Below are 9241 nucleotides of genomic sequence, written 5' to 3'. Positions count from 1 at the left end.
AAAATTAATTTTGATAAATAAAAGCTAACTATTTTGCAGCACATTAAGGGTCAAATAAAGTTCCATCCTATAGTTATCCATGTGTTAGTAGTTGTTGAAGCCTAGTGAGAACAAATGTCTGGATATTTAGAATTTTGACAACAACTTGCATTTGTATAACGCCTTTAATACAGTAAAACATCCCAAGGTGCTTCACAGAAGCGTTGTAAACCCAGCCACCTGAGACATTAGGACAGGTGGCCAAAGCGGTAGGTTTTATGGAGTGTCTCAAAGCGCTTTACAGCCAATGAAGTATAGTCACTGTTGTAATGCAGCCAATTTGATAGTGACCAGATAATCTGTTTTTGAGGGATAACTATTGGCCAGGGCACCAGGGATAACTCCCCTGCCCTCCTTCAAAATAGTGCCAGCTATACGTCCAGCTGCGAGAGCAGACAGTGCCTCGGTTTAACGTCTCATTTGAAAGACGACACCTCTGACAGTGCAGCACTCCCTCAGCACTGTACTGTAGTGTCAGCCTAGCTTTTTGTGGTCAAGTCCCTGGCGTGAGACTTGAACCCATGACCTTCGGACTGCCGAGGCGAGTGTGCTACCCACTGAGCCACAGCTGACACGCTGATAAGGTGATAGAGGTGGAGAGGGTTTAGGGAGGGAATTCCAGAGCTTGGGGGCTGGGCAGCTGAAGGCACGGCCGCCAATGGTGGAGCAATTAAAATCAGGATGCACAAGAGGCCAGAATTGGAGGAACGCAGGGATCTCGGAGGATTTTAGGGCTGGTGGAGTTTACAGGGAGAGGGAGGGGTGGGGGCATGGAAGGATTTGAAAACCAGGATGAGAATTTTAAAATCATATTTAACTGAATAACTATTACTCAAATATAGAGTAGACTGAGACTTGCCCTGAATATGGACACAGTTCTGCACACTCAAGTAACCATGGTGCTTTGTAAAGTCTAACAGGATAATGATGATTTGATGAATCACAACATGATAGGGAAAAAAGCAGCGACCACTGATGTGCATAAACTACAGCACTATAGATCTTCAATCTAGTTTGCATGTGTTTAGGATGGTGGAATAATGTGATGTTACCAGTCATCAAATCTATACTGACCTGCTTTGGCACAGCTTTCATCTGCATGAAATACTTAAATTGAGAAGCCAAAGTTCTATTTGCTAAATATGAAAGCAAATTGTGTCCGCTCTGATTTTCAATGAATCCCAATTTTCCTTTAATCATAGAAAATTCTAAAATGCTGCAGCAGCTACTTATGTTAATTTTAAGAAATGATATATGTAAAACCGCGTCTCCCTACCAGACACGGCAAACAAACGCTAAGTGGGAAGTAATTGATCCCAGCCTCCAACTTTCCAACCAAATTAATGTTTGTTTTTTTAAGCTGGAAACCTCTGGCCCTATTATGATTATTTGCGGGAATATATCGCCTCCATTGACGCACTCGCTCATTGCTGAAGGAACTCAGCGTTCGATGCGATTTGTTAATTACTTCTCAGCCTTATCTCAGTTATAACAACACATTAAGCCTACTCTTCTCTGATCTTAATCTGAAATATCGGCTGATAAAGCAGGAATCATTTCAGACGAGATTGCCAAATTGGGCTTTCGTCATCCTCGCAAATGTATTAGTGATGTATTTTTTTTTACCATATCTGCTGATAGGTTCAATATGAAGCATACTTGTCCTTTGAATTGCTGTAATTTGTCTTGAACACATGAATTCATATGTATATTTGCACAGCTCAGTGATAGATGCTAAAAGTGCTTGGATATGGATTGTGATTTTCTTTTGCTTTATTGCACACAGGTTTCCTGTGTACTTTGATGGTTTATGTTTAGATTTGTAGGCTAGAAATGACATTAGCTTGAATAAACCCATTATTCCTTTGAGTCCCGTTAACCTGATTTTTTTGTAATGGAAGCATGGCCTTTATATGTAACTTGGTAACATTGATTCTTGACCAGTCTTTGTGAAATTGGAAGCTGTGACTCACCCACCATTATACAATGACATTTTCTTCCATATTTGTTTAACTTCATTGACCCAATATATTATCTATGTGCATAAGGAGTGCATTATTTCCATTATATATATAAGAAAAAGTAAAAATCTCCCTGATATAGTTAGGGTAATTAATGGGCTGTTTTTAACTTTTTTTTAAATGGTAGATCTTTGCTATAAGAACATAAGAAATAGGAGCAGGAGTAGGCCATTCGGCCCCTCGAGCCCGCTCCGCCATTCAATAAGATCATGGCTGATCTGATTTTGGCCTCAACTCCACTTCCCTGCCCGCTCCCTGTAACCCTTGACTCCCCTGTTTTTCAAAAATCTGTCTATCTCCGCCTTGAATATATTCAATGACTCCGCCTCCACAGCTCTCTGGGGTAGAGAACTCCAAAGATTCACGACCCTCTGAGAGAAGAAATTTCTCCTCATCACCGTTTTAAATGGGTGACCCCTTATTCTGAAACTATGCCCCCTAGTTCTAGATTCCCCCACGAGGGGAAACATCCTCTCTGCATCTACCCTGTCAATCCCCTCAGAATCTTACATGTTTCAATAAGATCACCTCTCATTCTTCTAAACTCCAATGAGTATAGGCCCAACCTGCTCAACCTTTCTTCATAAGACACCCCCTTCATCTCCAGAACCAACCTCGTGAACCTTCTCTGAACTGCCTCCAATGCAAGTATATCCCTCGTTAAGTAAGGAGACCAAAACTGGTACCACCATTTTCTGTGTATACATTTTGGAAGCATCATTATAAAACGCTAAGGAAGGACATGAGCAGACTCCAGATCGCAGCATCACACAACAGAAATATATTTATTTGAGAGGAACAGTATTCCACGAGTAAATGTATTTTTTTCATTACGCGTTTCTGCTTTTTCTTCTATTAAAAACACACTGTGCTTGGCAATTTATACCATATAGGTCATCATACCATTCTTTCCAGGCTGAGAATTTTTGATAAAGGGTATCACTGCAGTACTTACACTTCCAGTACTTTAAGTTCTTGTAAAGCCTGCCCCCACAATGCCATTCTTAGTTAAACGGATGCTCTGTCATAATTGAGGGAAGGGGAGAGGCCAGTTGAATGAAAAGAGTTTATACAGAAATGGTATCATCCATTATATAACATTTCCATAACACTCGCAAGCAAAAGATGTCATGGCAAGTCTGGTGATCAGTAAGTAGCGCCTTTTAGCTGAGATTTTATCGTTTGAAATAGAACTGATACTTACATGGATTAATTAAGGAAAGCCAGTGCGGAATTGTTAAGGGAAAATCATGTTTGACTAACTTGATTGAGTTTTTTGATGAGGTAACAGAGAGGGTGGATGAGGGCGGTGCAGTTGATGTAGTGTATATGGACTTTCAAAAGGCGTTTGATAAGGTGCCACATATTAGGCTTGTTAGCAAAATTGAAGCCTATGGGACAGTAGCGGCATGGATACAACATTGGCTAAGGGATAGAAAACAGAGAGTAGTGGTGAATGGATGTTTTTCGGACTGGAGGGTGGTATACAGTGCTGTTCCCCAAGGTTCAGTACTACGACCACTGCTGTTATTGATAGACATTAATGACTTGGACTTGGGGGTACAGGGCACAGTTTTGAAATTTGCAAATGACACGAAACTTGGAAGTGTAGTAAACAGTGAGGAAGATAGTAATAGACTTCAATAAGACATAGGCTGGTAGAATGGGCGGAAACATGGTAGATGAAATTCAACGCAGAAAAGTGTGAGGTGATACAGTTTGGTAGGAAGAATGAGAAGGGACCATACACACCAAATGATACCATTTTACAGGGGGCGCAAGAACAGAGCGACCTGGGGGTGTTTGTGCACAAATCTCTGAAGGTGGCAGGACAGGTTAATAAAGCACGTGGGATCCTGGGCTTTATAAATAGAGGCATAGAGTACAAAAGCCAGGAAGTTATACTAAACCAGCTGGAGAATTGGGTCCAATTCTGGGCACCACGCTTTTGGAAGGACCTGAAGGCTTTGGAGAGGGTACAGAAGAGATTTACTAGAATGGTTCCAGGGATAAAAACAGGGAAGTCTTGCTGCAGTTATACAGGGTATTGGTGAGGCCACACCGGGAATACTGCGTGCAGTTTTGGTTTCCATATTTAAGAAAAGATATACTTGCTCTCGAGGCGGTTCAGAGAAGGTTCACTCGGTTGATTCCGGAGATGAGGAGGTTGACGTATGAGGAAAGGTTGAGTAGGTTGGGCCTCTACTCATTGGAGTTCAGAAGAATGAGAGGCGATCTTATCGAAACATATAAGATTGTGAGGGGGCTTGATCGGGTGGATGTGGTGAGGATGTTTCCACTGATGGGTGAGACTAGAACTAGGGGGCATAATCTTAGAATAAGGGGCTGCCCTTTCAAAACTGAGATGAGGAGAAACTTCTTCACTCAGAGGGTAGTAAATCTATGGAATTTGCTACCCCAGAGAGCTGTGGAAGCTGCAACATTAAATAAATTTAAAATGGAGATAGACATTTTCCTAGCAGATAAGGGAATTAGGGGTTACGGGGAGAGGGCAGGGAAGTGGACGCGAGTCTAGATTCGGATCAGCCATGATCCTATTGAATGGCGGAGCAGGCCCGAGGGGCCGTATGGCCTACTCCTGCTCCTACTTCTTATGTTCTTATGAGGGAATACAGTTACGTGGATAGAGTGGAGAAGCTGGGGTTGTTCTCCTTAGAGCAGAAAAAGATAAGAGATTTGATAGAGGTGTTTAAAATCATGAAGGGTTTAGATCGAGTAAATAAAGGGAATTGGATAAATACTTGAAGGAAAAAAGATTGCAGGATATGGGGAAAGAGCGGGGGAGTGGGACTAATTGGATTGCTCTTCGAAAGAGCCGGCGCACACTCGATGGGCTGAATGGCCTCCTTCTCTGCTGTACTATTCTATGATTCTATGACGGTTTGCAGCATTGTATGTTGCTTTAATAATTGGGAATGATAATGGTTAAGGGGAGATTTATTAGAGGTGTTCAAAATCATGATAAAGGAGAAAGTATCTCCAGTGGCAGAAGGGTCGGTAACCAGAGGACACAGATTTAAGGTAATTGGCAAAAGAACCAGAGGCGACAGGAGGAGAATTTTTATTCCGCAGTGAGTTGTTATGATCTGGAATGCACTGACTGAAAGGGCGGTGCTGAAGGGGAAACATTTGCAGATCTATGGGGAAAGGGCAGGGGAGTGGGATTAATCGGATCGCTCTTGCAAAGAGCCGGCAGAGGCACGATGGGCTGAATGGCCTCCTTTCTGTGCTGTATCATTCTATGATTCTCTATGTCTCTATGAATGTAGGAGGTATGATCAGTAAGAGTGCAGATGACATGAAAATTGGTGGAGTGGTAAATAGCGAGGAGGGAAGCCTCAGGCTACAGGACAATATAGACGGGTTTGTTAGATGGGCAGAACAGTGGCAAATGGAATTTAACCCTGAAAAGTGTGAGGTGATGCATTTTGGGAGGACTAACGAGGCAAGGGAATACACAATGAATGGTAGGACCCTAGGAAGGACAGAGGATCAGAGGGACCTTGGTGTACATGTACATAGATCCCTGAAGGCAGCAGGACAGGTAGATAAGGTGGTTAAAAAGGCATATGGGATACTTGCCTTCATTAGCCGAGGCATAGAATATAAGAGCAGGAAGGTTATGATGGAGCTGTACAAAATGCTAGTTAGGCCACAGCTGGAGTACTGTGTGCAGTTCTGGTCGCCACACTATAGGAAGGATGTGATTGCATTGGAGAGGGTGCAGAGGAGATTCACCAGGATGTTACCTGGGCTGGAGCGCTTCAGCTATGAAGAGAGACTGGACAGGCTGGGGTTGTTTTCCTTAGAGCAGAGAAGGCTGAGGGGGGACCTGATTGAGGTGTACAAAATTATGAGGGGCATAGATAGGATAGATAGAAAGGAACTTTTCCCCTTAGTAGAGGGGTCAATAACCAGGGGGCATAGTTTCAAGGTAAGGGGCAGGAGGCTTAGAGGAGATTTGAGGAAAAACTTTTTCACCCAGAGGGTGGTTGGAATCTGGAACTCACTGCCTGAAAGGGTGGTAGAGGCAGGAACCCTCCCAACATTCAAGAAGCATTTAGATGAGCACTTGAAACGCCATAGCTTACAAGGCTACGGACCAAGTGCTGGAAAATGGGATTAGAATAGACAGGGCTTGATGGCCGGCGCGGACACGATGGGCCAAAGGGCCTCATTCTATGATGTATAACTCTATGGGGTAGATTTTCCTGAAGCTGTCGGGAAGGAGGCGGGACTACAACTTTTGGGTTTTAGACCCGCCTACATCGACATCCGGCCAATCCGCACAATTTCCCCTTCATTGACTTTGTTGAGCCCGCCCAGCGGACTCGGCAGGCCAATTAAGGGCCACCCAGCAACAGGTGATGTCACAGACTGAAATTTCATCTGTCAAGAGTTCTTGACAGATGAAATATCAGTGTTTCACAGCTGTTTGAAGCTGTCAAACACTGACAGTCTGAGTTCTAACCTGAGTCCTTCTGCACAGACTCAGTTAGAACTCTCAGCAGCACTCAAAGCTGAAGGCTGTCACTTTTGACAGATCGCAGCCATTCAGCTTTAAGTGCCGGCTGAGTGATGGGCTCCCGACGCCTACAGGAAGAAAGGCTGTTAAGGTAAGTACAGGTAATTTAAACTTCTTTACACACTTTAGACACACCAAACACACTTACCTTTGCACTCATGCACCCATCACTCACCTGAACACCGACATCACGACCCCGCCAACTCCTTCAACCCGACGGCCCGCCTGCTCAACATGGCGTGGTTTGGAGCCGTCGGGAATCCCACACGACACCCCTCAAAATAGGGATTAGGGTAAAACTGCCTGTTAACTACCTGTTAACAGGCAGTTAATTGGCACTAATCCCTTCCCGCCTCGGGTTGGCGGGTCCCAGTGCGGGGCGGGTACCCGCCTCCTCTGAAACTTGCATGGAGCGGGGTTTTGGGTGGGATGGTGTCGGGTTCCCCTAATTCGGGATTTCCCCCCCCCCCCACATGCCTGAAACCCCGCCTGATGGCTCCCCGAAAATCTAGCCCTATGACTCTATGGCCTAGAAATTCGGTGGGCTGCGCCACCAGTTAGCTCCTAAAAAGGGCACTCAGTGGCTTTAGCACCACTGGCCGCGCCTCCCGCGATATTTAGCTGGGGCGCTAATGGCGGCGTTAACCTGTTGTGCTGCGCTGCCTCCGATGACATCATCGGTGTGCGCAGCGCCCCGCTACCGCCCTGATCTCGATATTTGGCAGCGACCGCCTCTGTAGCGCCGTTCGCAAATGGCGCCCAGTTCACTGGGCCTTCCTGTGGTGGCAGTGGCACAAATTAAGGTGGAGGTGCGGGGCGGCTGTTTTTTTCGGCGGCCGCCTGCCAGCACCTCCGTCCCCGGCCTCCTGATTGCCGGCTGTTTTCCGAGAGCCCGGCACTTCTCCTCGGTGCCGGGCTCTTTTGCTGGCACGCACGATCTCCGACCGCGCTGGTGCAGGCCCCTCCCCCTTAAGAATGGGAGGAAGGCCTGCAGTACCGCAGCGCGCCGTGCCGCAGCGTGTGGCGCTGCGGCATGTTGCACTGCGATATTCAGTTTCAGTGCCCTAAGAGGGACGCGGAGCGCCTCGAGCCTCGCCCCATGTCCCCCTCGGGGCGCTCAAGCTGAATTTCCGGCGGTCGCTACTGCCCCAAACGCTGCGCTAAATCTGGCGCCCAGGCGAGCTTGGCGCCCCGTTTGCGGCTCCACCCAATTTCTCCCCTGTGACTCTATGTCCATTGCACCATTGCCAAGGTGCTCTCGTGCCATTGCTGAATTGAGCTGGAATAAAATGGTGTTTCACCTACCACGTGAGTGCAGCTCCTTGCTTGCACCCAGATTGCAACAATAAACCTGCTGAAACCCTGTACCCTCTCCTCACTTCTACTGTCCTACATCCTGTGAAGAACCAGCGTTTGGAACTTGTGGGGTTACATATAAGATTGTTGATCTCACAACCCACCCCATTTATTGAGAATCGTTCAGTTCTTCCTGGAGCTGTGATGTTAAAACTTCCAGCGTTTACATCAGTGCTGGTTTCCTTGGCGTTGTTGGTGGGTGTTTTGAACAGTTGTATGCAGGTTATGCCTGGAGTCTTTACAAATAAAGTAATTCCTGACACCCCCAAAATAGTTAAGTCAGACATAGTTTGGCCAAAATAACAGAAAACGCTGGAAAAACTCAGCAGGCCAGGGCAGCACGCGTGGACCCGATGGAAGTGCCGGTTTCTTGCATGCACACCGCATGCGCGGGAAACCGGCATTTCCTCCAAGGGGTTCAGAGGTCCAACACGTGCGCGCAGGACTTCCTTCTTTTTGACTGGTTTGCCCGTGTGTAAGGGCCTCAACTTTTTAGAAATGTGAAAAGGAGATGTAAGGACTTGATTCTTTAAGGTAAGTGGTCTATTATTTAAAATTATAACATTTTTTCCACAGCTTTATTGTTTTTAAGGACTATAGTAAGTGTATTTTTAGACCTGATTTTTAAAAAAATTATTTTTTTCAAAAATTTGATTAATTGTTTAAAATAGTTTTTTAAAGTTATTTATAGTTCATTTAATTAGTGGGATGTTTTTTAAAATTTTATTTAAAGTTTAAGTAGTGTTTTGGGCGCCCGTAGTTTTCATGAGTTTGACAGTTCTTACTATCAAACTCATGAATGAAGTTTTCCCTCCCCTGATTGGCTGCCCAGTGCTCACCTGATCCCAGCCGGCACATCGCACTAACTACGCCGCTGGATCAGGCAAGCACAGCGCGCCGACAGCTGAACCGGGCCAGTGACAGGAATTCCAAGCAGGCCCAGGCTTCAGCTGTCGGCGCGCCGGGTAAGAGCACATCGGGGGCTTGCACGCGCGGCAAGCCCCCGATCCTAATTTCTGGGCCGTTAACTGTTTCTCTCTCCACGGATGTTGCCTGGCCTGCTGAGTTTTTCCAGCGTTTTCTGTTGTTATTTCGGATTTCCAGCATCCGCAGTATTTTGCTCGTAATAGTTTGGCCAAAGTTTGAGATCAATAATGGTTTTCACACTAGCTATAGCACTGTAATGTTATCTTTCATTTCTACACCAGATGCATTTTCCCCTTACTTTCTGATCCAATGATTTGTGTAATAAGGATTTTCCTACATTACAACAGTGACC

The sequence above is a fragment of the Somniosus microcephalus genome, chromosome 1 (assembly GCF_052327205.1).
Source record: "Somniosus microcephalus isolate GS21.2 chromosome 1, FLI_Smic_1.0, whole genome shotgun sequence".
NCBI lineage: Eukaryota > Metazoa > Chordata > Chondrichthyes > Squaliformes > Somniosidae > Somniosus > Somniosus microcephalus.
The sequence above is the reverse complement of the archived record's forward strand: the minus strand, read 5'-3'. Positions refer to the sequence as shown.